The sequence below is a fragment of the Nycticebus coucang genome, chromosome 20 (assembly GCF_027406575.1).
Source record: "Nycticebus coucang isolate mNycCou1 chromosome 20, mNycCou1.pri, whole genome shotgun sequence".
NCBI classification, from domain to species: Eukaryota; Metazoa; Chordata; class Mammalia; order Primates; family Lorisidae; genus Nycticebus; species Nycticebus coucang.
Genome location: NC_069799.1, coordinates 28357218 through 28373637, shown reverse-complemented (window position 1 = coordinate 28373637; position 16420 = coordinate 28357218). Strand labels below are relative to the sequence as shown.

The following is a 16420-nucleotide window of genomic DNA, read 5'->3' as shown; positions in this document are numbered from 1 at the left end:
TGGTACAGCCATTTTAGTGGGTTTTATTATATCATTGTGGCTTAAATAGTATTTCTCTAATGACTAATGGTATTGAGAATATTGTTTTGTGCAAATTGGGGAATTTTATTTTTTTATTTGGAAAAATGTCTATTCAAATCCTTTGCCCATTTTTAACTGGTAAACTCCTGTCTCATTAGTGACCTATAAAAGTTCTTTATATATTTTGGTTCCTAGACCCAAATCTGATACGTAATTATTATTATTATCTTTTTTTTTTTTGCAGTTTTTTTTGACCGGGGCTGGATTTGAAACCGTCACCTGGGGTGTATGGGTCCGGCGCCCTACTCCTTTAAGCCACAGGCACCACCCTCTGACACATAATTTAAAATGTTACTTCTCATTAAGTAGTTTAACTTTTCATATTTACCATGATGTTTTTTGCACAATTTTTTTCAGTTTGAAGTACAATTCCCTTTTTTTCTTCTTTATTGTGCTTTTCTTATATTAATCTTTATTAAACCCAAAGTCACAAAAATTTACTCTTATGTTTGTCCAAAGAATTATGTAGTTTTAGCTTTTACATTTAGGTACATAATCTATTTTAGTATTTTTGTGTGGATGTGGATCAAATTAGGGGTACAACTTCCTCCTTTGCACATGAATGTATAATTTTCCCAGCATCATTTGTTGAAAAGCAAAATTAACTTTACCCCAGATTATTCTTTATTAAAGAATCTTCTTTTATGTTGGTTGACATGAAACCATCCTTATGCTTTCACCATATTGTTTTATTTCTGTAACATTGTAGTAATAAATATTATCAGGAGTGTAAGTTACTAAGTATTCTTTTTCTAAATTGTGTATATTTAATTTTCTTTGTATGTCCACATGGATTCTAGAGATAGCTTGCCAAATTCTATTAAAGAAAAATTACTTAGTAAGTTTCATTGACTCTGTAGTTTAACCTGTGCATTTTCATCTTAATATTTAGTAGTATCCTTTAATATTGGATGTTTCCTAATTTATTCCATTCTATTTTGATATTTAAGTATTTTAAATGATTTTAGTTATAAACTGCTTGAATTTATTTTGTTAAATTTATTCCTAAATAATTCCTTTTTGTGATACTATTGTTAATAATTTTTATTAATTCAATTTATTTTGTTGACTACTGTTATATAAAAGTACTATTTAATTTAGTATGTTGAGGTTGTATCTGTGACATTGATTAAATTGTGTATTAGCTCAAGTAATGTTTAGAAAATTCCTTACATATTTTGATTATGACACTAAAAATCTATTTCATTGTTTTAATCCAGAAGATTTTATTTTTATTTTTTGTGTACAATATTTTCACGAATACATACAGAACAATGTTGAACAGAATGCTAAAGGTGGATATTCATGTCTTGATTTTATACTTACAGATGAAGTAAGTATAACCCATTTCACCATGGGTTATACTAGGAGCTGCAGGTTTTACACAGTCTTTCAACAGGTCTCAGATGTTCTTCTCTAGCAGTCAGCAATGTGTTTTATCCTGAACAGGTGTTAGAATTGTCAAACATTTTCTATTTAAAATATCACCTTCTTTCTTTCATTCTAGAAATACTATATAATACATTGGTTGATTTTTTTTTTTATTTTAATCTAACATTGCCACCATGAAAAAAATTCTAATTGGTCATGGTACATATTAATTTTTATGTGTTGCTTTTATATGTTGTTGGTTCAGTTTGCTAGTACTTGTGAGGATTCTATATTTATATGGAATATTGGTTCATAGCCTTTCTTGTGATGATTTGTCACAGTGTTAATATGGTTATATTGGCTAAGAGATGAATTTAAAAATGTTCCTCTTTTATTGCAGCAAGGTTTTGTGAGAATTTGGGATTAATTTTCAGAAAATTCTGAGTTTACAATATAAGCAATTTAACATTAGACTTTTTTGCGGGGGGGGACAGGATCACACTTTGACACCCTCAGTAGAGTGCCATGGCATCATAGCTCACAGCAAATTCTTGGGCTCAAGCAAATCTCTTGCCTCAACCTCCTGAGTAGCTGGGACTATAGGTGCCCGTCACAAAGCCTAGCTATTTTCAGAGACAGTGTCTCACTCTTGCTCTTTCATTTTTTTATATGCCTATGATTACTTACTATGTGTAATCAATTTTTTCATTTCACTTTCACAGTCTTTGCCTATTAAGACTTTTATTTCTATTTTATAGTATTTCATGGACATTAACACTCTTTTCAATTGACATGGAATAATCTTCAATGAAAATGTATAATGAGGCTTTAGTCAAATTTTTTTCCATTTGTTAGGATAAATAATATAACATAATTTTGTTACTAAATATTCATATTTACTGTATGAGATACATGAGTTACCAAATACAAATGGCAATTAGTGAAACTGCCATTTTAGTTTGGAATTTATAAATAATATTGAGATAAGATACAACAATAAACTATAAATAAGAATACAAAATAATTTATTTGGAAAATGATATGAACAAATATAATTTGACAGAGTAGTTAGTATTAATATTTAGCACATAAAATCTATTAGACATTATTCTAACATTAAATATTTTACAGGTTTAATATCTAAGCATAAAATGAATAGAATAATTGAAACGTTCATTTAAAAAACTCACACCATTTTAAAACTGTATTTCTAAATGAAATATATTAATTATAAATATTTATTGAGTACAAGGTGCTATTTTGATCTATGTTTACTTTGTCGGATGATTAAATCAAGATAATTAACAAATTTATCACTTCACATATGGGTGTCAAAAACTTTAAAATCTACTCTTTTACCAATTTTATAATATATAATGTATCATTATTTAATTATAGTCAACATTCTTTGCAATAGATCAATAAATTATGTTCCTCCAGTCAAACTGATACTTGATTCCCTTTGATCAACATGTACCCTTTCTCCATTTACCTGAGGCTCTGACACATTTTCACGTGTATTAGGTAACATTAAATTATACATATTATAGACAGCAACTATGCTTGTATTCAACAAGTAAATTATTATGACAATGGTAAATAATTTTATTTAAAAAGATTCATTAAATAGGCATTGATTGGGTAGCATTTTTATACTGCTATATATCTTTTATAGCTGCCATTTTTAAGTACTAGACACAAGCATTTTAAATGGAAAGATTTTAGTTCCAAAATATTGTTATTGTTATTAATTTCATGACAGCAGAAATCCATCAGGGGATATTTTCTAGGTATTTTAAATGACAATAGAAATTTGTGACTATATTGTAACCAATAAGTAATATCTAGCCTCACTGAAATTTTATTAAATTAAAAAAATTAACTTCTGGATTAAACAGAAGATGCAAACTAAGATTATTATTAATTTTATAGAGTCAGAGAAGGGTTAATGGGGGAAGTGGATGATTAAAGCTAAGAACCTGAATTCAAATTCAGTGTTCTCACCTCTGGGCTGAGGTCACTGCATGTTGGAGCAGTGGACTTTGTCCAGTTGGGACACTATAAAATATACCTGAACATAGGAAAAAAAAATAAACTAAATTCAGGTAAATAATTTTTCTATTACTAGCTTAATGCTATAGAAAAACACTAATTCTGGCAATATACAGGTACTGTTCTCTGCGTTGAAATAAAATCAATTCATAAACATTTGCAAAACATAAAATATTTTTACCACAACAATACTGAACTCTACATATTACTATTACATTGTATTTTGGGGGACAAATGTATTCTAAATAACATAAAGTGAGATTGTAGGTGATAATGTTCACGTCTCAGAAAATATATGTAAAATATTTTCATAATGTGTTCTCTGTTGATATTTGTGGTTTGAGGAAAGATACAAAATATTCTAAAGCCTTTTAATACAAAAAGCTAAAGTTCTCCGAAAGTAACAAGCAACCTTACAATAATGTATAGCATTGAAAGAAAAATTGACAAATTCCCAGGTACAGAAGTAAACAAAAAACAATTGAGAAATTGAACTAACATGTAAGTGCCTCCTCTTACATATGGCTGATTGCATGGATGCCACATCTATACGGGTTGTCTAAATTGCCAAAAAGCTAATAAAAAAAAAAGAAAAAGACATAAATGGACTAGAGACATCCCAAATGTGATATATCTCATAAATGAGAACTAAATGATAATTTATGTTTCACACAGTTATAGGACTTGCAGTTAAAAGGTCACTACAATGAGGAAAAATATTTTTTTTGTGTGTGTTTTTTTTGGCTGGGGCTGGGTTTGAACCTGCCACCTCCAGCATATGGGACCAGCGCCCTACTCCTTGAGCCACAGGCGCCGCCCGAGGAAAAATATTTTTAAAAAGACAAAATAATTTGAAAAGAAAACTATAAGCTTGACAAGCCATATTTAGAAAAGACCCAAATATAAAGTAAACAATTAAAAATGTAATTAATCTACTGAATACACATGTGGGTAAAACATTAAAGTAAACTGAGCTATGAGAGGATGATTTATGTAGAACACAGAAAATAACTTAGTCAAATATCATAAAAGGAGAAAAAGTAATAGAAAACACAAATGTAATTATATATATATGAGGAATAGAATCAAGAGAACAAAAAAATCTGTTTTTCTCACAGAATATATTCAAAAAATTAAAGGCAATATTGAAAGATTGGTGAATATAAACTTCTAAAATTAAAAACCAGACATGAATTATTGAATTTATGTTCGTAGTTTGTCACAAAGAGAAAAAATAAAAAAAAAATACTTAAAAGAGAAATAGCCTTGGCCTGTAATCCTAGGACTCTGGGAGGCCAAGGCAGGTGGATTATCTGAGCTCACGGGTTCAAGACCAGCCTGAGCAAGAACAACATCCCCGTCTCTAAAAATAGCCAGGTGTTGTGGTGGGAGCGTCCAGTCCCAGCTACTTGGGAGGCTGAAGCAAGAAAATCACTTGAGCTGAAGAGTTTGAGTTGACTATGAGCTATGACACTATAGCACTCGCCCAGGGTGACAAAATAAGACTCTTTCTCAAAAAAAAAAAAAAAAAGAAAGAAAGAAAAAGAAATAGCCTTGCTATAATATGTCAAACAGACTATAACATTGAATATGAGTGAAAGACAAAGATAATTTACCATGATAAGCGCAAAATTGTCACAATTTTATAGAGCATAAAGAAAAATAAATATTAACAAAGCTGAGAGAAATTACTATTAAAGCTAAAAATGAATTAGCTAAATTAATTTTAACAAAAATAATTTTAAAAAAACATTGAGTGATTTTTCTTATTCATGAGAGCTTCTCATGAGTGCACTTCAAGAAAAAAGAAGTGGTTATGCATATAGTGTGAGTCAGAAAATTGATTTGGGATTATCAACCTCTGGTAGACAATAAACTAGTGAAACCCAATACTCCTTTGCAAAATTCAAATGTTTCTAAAAATAATAGAATTGTAATTCCACACAATGTATTATTCACACAAAAAGTCCTTTGCTATTGGACTACGTTTTAAATTTTCAGAATATTAAGGGGGTACTAATGTTTCAGGTTACATGGATGACTTTAGTAATGCTTAAGTCCCAGCTAAAGGTATGCCTGTCACCCAAACTGTGCTCATTAGGTAGTATTTTCCCCTCCCCTCATTCTACCACGTGCTTGCTTTCCATTGAGTTTTCTTCCCTCTGTGCACATGTGTGCTTGTCAGTCAGCTCCAATTTAATACTGAGTACTTGTGGTGGTTGTTTTTCCATTCTTGAGATACTTCAACTAGCAGGATGGTCACTAGTTTCATATAGATTGTTTCAAAAGGTATGAATTCATCTTTTCTTATGAGTAGTATTTTGTGTTATTCATGTACCACATTTTCTTAATCCTTACTTGAATAATTTAATTAAGAACAGAAGAATTTTCAGATTTTTTTCCATTACACTCTCATTAACAACGATGGAATTTTGGTGGTATATTTTTCAGAACATAGATTATTCTTTTGTCAGAAGTAATTTGTATCAAAGGACAGACAGTAGCATAGAGATTGGCCACAACATTCTGAATATCTAGGATGACTGGGTTGTAATCCCACAACATTACTGAGGAGGATGAGTTAATAATGTCCACCAAGTACAGGAACACAAAACAGCTCACCAGCAGCAGGATGATCTGGGTAGCCCTTTTCTCTGCAAAAGCTCTTGTGGAGAGGTTGGTGCTGTGAAGGTGCTGGGATCGCTTCTGATGCTTTAGCAAGAGAATGACCATGTATGTACTTGAGAGCAGCATCATTCCTACAAAGAAGACATTCTGGGATAATGTGAGAATAAAAGCTAGTCCCCTGATGATGGAGTTCATTGGAGAAAGTGAGCAGTATGTACCTACTTTGAGTAGATTGGTCTGTGTCATGTTGGACAAAGCTACTGTATATAAGAGTAGGATACTGCTAGAAGACAAATTGAGGGACCAATAAAAGAATAAAATATGAACAATGTAATTTGCAAATTTGTGTTTAAATCTTGCCAACCAGGAGGTGCTGGGACTGATGGTGATGGCCTGTAGCATGCTCAGGAGGCAGGTGGTACAGATGGAGAGGCCCTTCATCACATTGCTCAAGTAGAACAAAGCCTGACATTTAAAGTCATTCTGAAAATTCAGTGACTCAAACAGATCTGAGGACAAAATATGCAATATAGAGAGGAGCCTCACCAAGTGGATGAAGGCCAAGTGACAGGTGATCAGGTCAGTGGGCTTAAGCCAGCAATCCTTAAAATTTCTGAAAATGAGGAAGAAAAGGAGAAAGGTATTGGCTGAGACTCCAATTCCAGCTTGGAAAAAAAAGGCATTTGTCCCTGATAACATAAGTGGAAAGTGTGTTCTTCTTAATGGTAAAGAGAAATTATATTCTGTATAACTGAAAAAAGATAACAAAAGACCTCACATCATTAATGTTCATTCTTTAGTAATGAAAATCATCACAAATTATCTTCAAATACCTCTTATTATTGATAAACTCTGTCTCATAAATTCTAATCATCTAATATCTGCATTTTTTCTATACAAAAATTTAAAAATACATACATACACACATCTATACACACAAACACATACACAATCTTGCCCTTATGTGATGCACACATGTATACTCCTATTATACGTGGGCTTCCCTGTTCACAAACATTGTTGTCTTACATTATCTCATTTTATATTTATTAAACACATTGATGCTACGATCATAGAAACTTACTTAATTATGTGTCCATGGGTCTCTCCCAGTTTAGTTTCCATCTCAGTGATCCCTATGTAAACTCTCTATATCATAGCTGAGGATTAATCCATCACTAAACTGTCTATAGGATAAACACTACTTGTAATCAGTTTATGACCACAAAGTTGCCTTAAAATAATCACGTTGATTCTTTTCTTGAAATTATACTCAACACAGCACCCCCTCTCATGCCTTAAAAAGTACTTAGGTCTTCAATAATATAGTTTTCCTCAAGTTTCACTATATCTACAATATCAGAACATCTTGCATAATTTTGCTGAACAACTTTGCTGTTACTGTCTCATGTTATTAATCAGTATACAGATATCAGTGTTTTATCTATTTATTTTGATTCGGGGATTAGAAAAATTCAGCTTAATAATACATGAAAATGGGGAAAGTAATGTTTAATAAGATTCTTCTAAGATGAAAGTGTGTCCAATTATATTTTGAAATTACTTGTCACTATACTATTGATAATTACTGACAGATGTCATATATTATCTGTATTACATATATAATATCTATATACAGTTATTGTGATAGTATTTCTGACCCATACTTAAAAATTAATAGATGAAGTAGAACATTGGTCTAAAATGCTTTGAAATGCTTGAGTTTATAAAAGACACAATGTATAGTTGAAATGGTTGTTAATCTAACTCTAAAAGCTTAAGCTAGTAAAGGGACACATTCATCCTGACTGCCATATAGTTGCACTAACATGCATCTTCACCATCAGCACAGGTGGGTTCTGTTTTCATGATGGAACCAGGAAAAATACCAGGATTGAATTTAAAGGCTTGATTGTATCCATACTTTGAGGATGATAGTCCAAGTCCAGTAAAATGATATTTCAACTGAATAATAAAATATGTGCAATTATTTATTAACTATGTATCTATATATTTTGTTAATATAACACATAGAATACAAGAGAGAAAATTAGATAAAATGACATGGGTAAGAATGTTATCATTTTCTTCTCATACCTCAAGATAAATTCAGCTTACCCCACAAATCTTTGTGCTTCTCTCTGAAAATGATCATCACTCACTGAACGATTCTTGCTGTGCAGAAACATCAGGCCCAGTCTTTCTCCAACAAAGCTCTTGTGGTCACTGGTGCTGAGGCTAGACAAGAAGACACCATGGTTACCAGGAATGAGAATTGGCAGCTAAAGAACAATTGGCAGGCTGTGGACCAGAACCTGGAGGGAGTCCACCAGCATGTATATGCCTGTCAAGATGCTGTTAGGCCTAGACTAAGGTGGAAAAATACCAGTTAACTCCTGGAAAATTTCTGGGCCGCAAGCTCTCAACTCTCAAAATGGAGTGATTCTGGTTCACTCCCAAGATAGATGGGAAAGTATTACTTGATTTCTTGCTTGACTCACTCACTCCCTGGGAAATAGATCAGGAAGTACCAACTGTCCCCAGACTGACCTTTAAATAATAACAGGTGGGGAAATTACTGAAACAAAGATATATGGGGAGAAAGTACTAAAACAAAGATGTATGGCTAACCGCAAAGTTCTGCTTCTGTACACTGCTTGCTTACCAACCTTGGTGCAGTTGTGCAGCCTGCATGCCAACCAGGATGCAGACCAGGCCTTAAAAACCCGACCCCTTAAGGAAATGGGGCTGCTCTCCCAACCCCGGTGTTTTAAATAAAGGACTCATTTGTTAATGAGTCATTTGTTAAAATCTCATTTGTTAAAAACCCTGGCTTTTAAATAAAGGACTCATTGGTTAATTTTGAGTGATGACATGTTCTTTGAGAATTCCTGGGCACAACAATTTCTCCACCAACGTGGGAAGCTGTCTCCTGCAAGTCCTAATTTTAGCCTGAAGGTAGCTGCGGATTCTATCTGAAGACCTCAGATGGATACAAATAGTAGCTGACTTTCTTCAATCAGGCCAGGGTTAGTAAAAGAGTGGAGAGGGATGGGGATGAAGAGACTAACCAAAATTTTAGTAACTCCCTATTGTTTACAGAATAAACTTCGACATTAAAAATTTCACAATCTCAATCTAACTTGTAGTTATCATCTAGGAAAAGAGGGAGCAGAACATGATGGCAAGAGTGCACAAGAGAGCCAACAGGAGAGAATGGGATCAAAACGCAGGTCTTCACTTTTGATCCAAAACAAAACCAGCTGCAAGTGAGCAGTTTCAAATTCGGGTGAATGTGGGCACCTGGGTGGTGGCTTAGTGGAAAAAGCAAAAGAAAAACCTGCTCTGACACAGGTCTCCCGGGTCCTGCCCTTACCGTGCAGAAAGTGTTCAGCCTCCCGCAGCTCTTGTTCCTTCTTCCTCAGCAGTTTGGCCACTGCCACAACCTCAAGGTTCAGACCCTGCCTGGCGCTCGAAGAAGGTCCGCAGAGCTGTCCTGCCACTGTCAAACAGCTCCTCCAGAGGCCGACCCGCAGCCCGGCGGACTCAGAGGCCTGGGGCAGCGCCCCACAGCAGCCACCCGCAGCGCTAGCTTGAGAGCGGAGGACCTTCAGGACAGGAAGTTCCAGACAGAGCTGGTGTCCTGACACCAAACCCAGCTCAGAAATAGGGGCGAGAGCAGACAAGGCTCACCCAGCACTGGCGCTGTGTTAAAGGGCTGCCAGAAGTTTTGGCGGGAACTTATGGCTAAGAGGAAGGAAGCAGTAGGGTTCACGGCTGCCCAAACGTGTGCCCCAGTATGAAACATTGGGGGCGGGGCTGTCATCCCATACCCGCGGGAGACATCGGGCTCCTCCTTTAAACACTTCAGCACAAGTGACCTTGCGGTCATTGGGCTGAAAGGGGAAAGCAGCAAGTTGACGCTGGTGGCTGTGAGGATGTTTCCCAGCAGAGAATGAGACCTTCAAGAACCAGTGCGGTGGCAGAGGTCACAGCCACAGAAGTCGTCTGTCCTTAATTCCGGCCGGGCCATTACAGCAAATGTCAGGAAGATCACTCTTGTGTATGTTTGTTCCTTTTCCTATTATCCGGCTCATGTTTCTCTTTTCAACAGTGGGTCAGCTTCATTTTATCCCTGACGTGACAAGTTTATGCTAAGACAATCCAATAAATTAGCAAAATCTGTGTTCCTGCCCTGCCTCTGCCGCGTAATTGATTTGATCTGCATGTTCCTTCTCCCAGTTTTCGCTAGCTGCTTTTTAAAGAGGTTGAGTGAATCTGTGTTAAACTACAGCACAACAAAACCTTCAGAGACACGTGTCCGGTGGCCCAAGCTCCAGTCTCTTTCCAAAAAAACTGCACATAGCAGATGCGTGCTGGGAATACTGAAGTTTATTGTGGCATAATGCTTTACCAATGGAGTTGATGGAGTTAACACAAGCAAGGCAGTCTTGGGAATTTAAGGGCTGAGCACTCAGTGTGAGAACTACTTTTCGCCTCGTTTGGGCAGTATCTATTAAAAGATGATGTGTTGAGAGAAATGACGTATTGAAAGAGCTTCTGAATTACTTTAAAAAAATCAAATGATAAAACACTGGGAGCTCTTAACCAGGTTCAAATAGCCTTCCACCATCCAATCGAAACTAGGAGGTTATGTATAAAATTATTAGAAAATGAGTTTGTGTTGCCTTTCATGACTTAACATTACATACAAATGCAGAGTGATGATGGAAGAATAAATTAATTCACAAAATTACAGAAAGCAAAAATAATTTTGCTACTTAAAAGCTCCAACTAATTACCTCACATTATTTTATTTTGTGTATTCCAGCTACACTACTTTATAAATTTGTTGTAAGATAGTGGTTGAAATCCTTTTTAATTCTGATCTGAGTATAAAACAGGACGGGTCAGGTAGTTTATAGCTATTACAAACAACTATTTCCCAATTCTAACCTCACCTTTAAATTTTTTTTAACAACAAAAATGTTTGAAGTCATTTGAATTCAACATGATAAATCTTTCACCTGAATCCTCAAAACATCTGGTACTTCAAGATTATATTTTATAAGGCTGCATAATATTCCATGAAACAAATATATAATCACCCACACTCCCATAAGAAAGATATAACACAACTACAGCCCAAGATGAAAGGGGAAAGAGGAATGGGAGAAGGGAAGGGTGGATAGTGGAGGGAGGGTAATGGCTGGGACCACACCTATGGTTCATTTTGCAAGGATACATGTCAAATCTATTACATGTGGAGTATAAACGTCTTAACACAAAAATTAAGAAAATGAGATGAAGGCTATGTTAATACCAGTTTGATGTGGGCATTCCAAATTGTATATAAAACCAGCACACGATTAATTTTTTTTCTTTTTTTTGGACAGGGCTTGCTTTGAACCCACCACCTCTAGTATATGGAGCCAGTGCCCTACTCCTTGAGCCACAGGCACTGCCCAGAGCTATGATTAATGTAAAGGAATATATTTTATTATTTATAAAAGGTGAAAAGTTATAATAAACAATACCCCAGATAACAATGTAAAAAAAATTTGTTTCCTTTATTTCTGTTTTAGAAATTTAATTTATCTCAACCCTCAGAATGCAACAACTTCTAGTTGTTAATAACATACATATGCACCCAATGTCCATTGCTGTTTAATTAAAATTTACAATAAATTTTGTATCTTGTATTATTATTTGATGAGTCTGGCAAATCCACTATGAAAGAATCACTGGAGTTTCAATAATATGGTGCCCACTTGTGAGAAATGATATAGAGGAAAAACCAGAGAGGTAACTGATAGGTGGATCAAAGTACCAAAAACAATTGCGTTCTATCTTAAACATTAAAAATTGAAGAAATCAGAAAGCACATCTGAGCTCTCACTGTGAAGAGTGACAACTTGACCTACATGTTCCTTCTCCCAGTTTTCGCTAGCTGCTTTTTAAAGAGGTTGAGCGAATCTGTGTTAAACTACAGCACAACAAAACCTTTAGAGACACGTGTCCCGTGGCCCAAGTCCCAGTCCCTTTGCAAAAAATCTGCACATAGAAGATATGTGCTGGGAATACTAAAGTTTATTGTGGCATAATGCTTTACCAATGGGGTTGCTAATGCTGAAGGTGAAGCCCCTGAGCACTCTCAGAAGACAGATTAAAAAGAAAAAGGGACAGATAATGCAGATCAATCCATTCTCTTTATTCTGGCTGTCACCTTGGACTATTTTGAATATTGTAAGCCCAATGTTCCTGCATAACCACGCATAATGGTGGGAGAAATATCAATATTAAAATAACCAGAGAAAATGATCATTTAAAAATGTGTGGGCTTAGATGAGACTTTCAAAGGAAAGAAAAGGAGTACAGCAAAATGAAAAAGCCATTTAAACAAACAGAGGGATTATTTTGCCTGTAAGTAATATGTTCTTTGAAGAAAATAATTTGGAAAAGCCTCTTTCCTGGTCTTTTCCATGATATATGACTTTTAGAGTAGTGTTATTTTATTTCTGATAAATTATAGTTTCACTTTGTGATTACGTGTGGTGATCTTAGCACTTATTTGACAATAAAATGTACATCTCCAATGTTTTATTTTATTAACCAAAAGTGTCATTTTCATCATAAATTTCACTATATTATTAGCAGCATTATCATTATGATAGGTCATTAACGATATAAAATGATTTTGACAATTTCAGTGAGAAGGTGAGAGTGATTTGGTTGATATAGAACCATTGGTGCCAACAAAAATAAATCACGTGGAGAATTCAGGAAAGTGAACCCCTTTCCCACCAAGAATGAATCAATGAAAGGATCATTATGAAAAGCACAAATGCCATGGAACTATGGTAGCATCCAGTACCAGTGAGGGACTGCAGTGTATTTACCATTTTTGGTGATTTAACTGAGTGTAGGCCGCAGAAAGTTGTTGACAAGACCATCCATAATCTCACACACATCACTGTGAGGCTTCAAAGAAAAAGTATGAGTAGCAGAATTGTCACTGCGAATGTCATAGACAAAAGCAAGAAAAAAAGCAGAAGCTTGATTACAAATTATATGGTATAGATTTTGGAAAATTCTAAAATTGCTCTGTGAAACTGTGTTCTGTTGACCATCAGAATCAGGACAACACTAGGAAAGCATCGATCTAAACTCTGAGGAGCTGGTGACAGGCATCTCAGTGCGTCACTCTGTTTGGAAGATGAGGGTCATAGCAACTGGGTAAAATAATAAAGTTTGAGGGAAGTGGAGAAAGTGTCGTCTGTGCTCCAGGTGTCCCGATCAGGTTCACTGGGTCCCTGAATTACCTGACCTTACTCTACTTGATTTATGAAATACACAATGTTACCATAATTTAATACAAACTTAAAATTTCGTAATGTTTAAAAATATAAATAGAAGTTTTTATTAATAAATATTTGAGGTGTTGATTTCATTGTGGATAGAAATGAGCAATCACTGTCCTCATTTTGTTTATAGCAATATAATGGTTCCAACCGTCTATGTATTCTCTATTAAAGGTACATAGATACTAAAACCTCTATTATTACTAAATTCAGACAATGTTAACAGAAATTTAGTTGTAAAGGTTCAGCAACCAAATTAAAATTTTCTTGTATTTATATATATATATATATATATATTTTTTTTTTTTTGAGACAGATTCTCACTTTGTCACCCTCAGTAAAATGCCATGGCATCACAGCTCACAGCATCCTCAAATTCTTGGGCTCAGGTGATTCTCTTGCTTCTGCCTCCCGAGTAGCTGGGACTGCAGGCACCTGCCACAATGCCCATCTATTTCTAGAGACGGGGTCTCACTCTTGCTCAGGCTGGTTATAAATATAACTTTAAATTAAAAAATAAAATTTGAGACTTTTGGAGAAAAAGTTAAAGATAGTAATCTTGGAGAATTTTTTTAATGGTATGCTACTTTTTCAAATATTACCAAGTATTACTTTCTTGGTAACATAGAAATTCAACACACTCTAATCACACTAATATTAAAACCAGTGTTATAAGTCTTAGTTTACTTTAAAACCTAAAATACTAAAACTGAATGTACAACAAAATATTTAAATTAATGCTGAAATTTTAGCTCACATTCATCTAGCTTATTGTTTTCTTGAAAAAGATTTATTAGAAATAAGAAAACAGTATTTTCAAATATATCTGTGGTAAACACAAAAAAGTTCACTTTAAAAATAATTACCCATATGGAATAAACAAAATAATCTTTATGGCCACTTATTAAAATAATTATTATATAATAGTAAGAATATGTCATGTTTTGTGATACTATGAGTTTAAACAGTCTCTAAACTGTTGAAATATTTTAAAGTATCTTCCAAATTAAAAAGCAAAAATATGATTAAAATCTACACATTTTCTCTAGATAAGATTTCATATACATGCATATAAGTTAAGAAAAAGATTAAAGATTAAAAGAAGATAAATAAAATGCAATACATTAGAAGTCATAAATATTTTTGCACAAAACTATAAATTTGTGCTCTAGTACAACTCATAAAATTTATATTTTCATGTCAGGGAACATCTATGGTGTTTACTTGTGATGAGGTACAATTTAAGACTGAAATTCTGAGCACAGAAGTTGAACATTTTACTGAAAAAATTCCTGCTTTTTCACACCTCCTCCACCTCTTAGTTTTGAGTTTACAGTGTTGACAAAGCAGAGAAACAGACACTCACCAAGATGAGTCTTGAAATTATTCTGTGCATGTACATTGTTGTTCCTAAAGACATGATTATAAGAAGAGATGTGAGTTCATCTCCCTGCAGGACCATAATCCTCATGTCATCTATAGAAGCAAAACAGCTGTGGCCCTTGGAGTGTGAGAAAGGGGAGCCACCAAAGGGAAAACAGAACTTTCCTAATTCCTGGAAGTTAACAATATAGGAAACACCTGAGTTTGAAACTGTTCTATCTCTGATTTCATTTCCCCAGGCCTTTTCAGTCTGGGCAGGATGTCTAGTCTCAGCCCTTGTCAAGGAGATAAAAGTAAATAAAGACATAATGGGAAGACCTACTCAGGAATCCTCATCCTCAAGCAGTGTTAATGACCTGAATGAGCTTTTATTATTTCTTGAACTAGCCCTCATTACATTTAAATGCTACCAATTAGAAAAGGATGATGTTAGAGATTTGTTCAAGATCAACACTCAGTAAATAACATTGTAATAACAATGTTTCTACTAATTTCAAATCCTAATACCTTGTCTAATATGCCACAAATTCAAAATCATTCCCAGTGATGGACCTTTGCTTGGCTTTCTTCTCCCAGTGTTAAGTCAGTGCCTGGTGCCCCAAGATCACATTAGTGTACACAGCTATGATTTAATAAAAAGAAAATTAAAAAAGAGAATCAATACTTCATTAGCTTAATTTGAAAAAAATCAATGATGTATTTGAAATTTAAAGTCACCAGGGTTTACTGAAGGCCATTCTTATGTTTACCTGACATTACACCAGGATTTACAAAATATAATTTTTTCTTATTCAATGTGTAGATGATTCAGTGTGCAGACTGGATACATTCTCCTCCTAAGGGAGATTCAGAAATAGATTCAGCTGGCCTCTTGCAACAATTAGCTTACAAAGTCCATGAAGCTTCCATGGAAAAAACCTGAATTTTCCAGAGAAAAGTTTAGTTATTTAGGACATGATCTGAGTGCAGAATTAATTCCCCTTTACCTGAAGAAATATAAGGCATTTAAAAGTTTTGCCATACCCAAAAGTAAAGAAAGTTAAGTCTTGAACTTGAAAAATATTATGGGTATAGATTTCCATATATTTGCTTGTTAGAATCTCTCTTCTATAAACATACGTGTGTAGTAAAATTATTTTGAAATTTTAATTTTAATTTAATTTTAATTTTATTCTATTTATCATTAGGAACCTTGTTTGTATATATGTATATATATATGTGTGTGTGCGTATATATGTGTGTGTATATATACATATATATAGTAAACTTATTTTGAAAGTTTTATTTTAATACTGTTTATCAGAAAAAACCTGAATTTTCCAGAGAAAAGTTTAGTTATTTAGGACATGATCTGACTGCAGAATTAATTCCCATTTACCTGAAGAAATATAAGGCATTTAAAAGTTTTGCTAGACCCAAAAGTAAAGAAAGTTAAGTCTTGAACTTGAAAAATATTATGGGTATAGAGTTCCATATATTTGTTTGTTAGTATCGCACTTATATAAACAAGTGTGTGTGTGTAGTAAAATTATTTTGAAATTTTA

At 34.0% G+C, this 16420-nt stretch overlaps 2 pseudogenes; both read right to left on the bottom strand.

The window, feature by feature from the left end:
* The window catches only part of LOC128572533 (RNA-binding E3 ubiquitin-protein ligase MEX3C-like), a 49048-nt pseudogene extending 40222 nt beyond the window's left edge, over positions 1–8826 (bottom strand).
* A 1016-nt stretch (positions 8827–9842) lies between these two features.
* Positions 9843–16420, bottom strand: part of LOC128572532 (RNA-binding E3 ubiquitin-protein ligase MEX3C-like) — a 59877-nt pseudogene continuing 53299 nt past the window's right edge.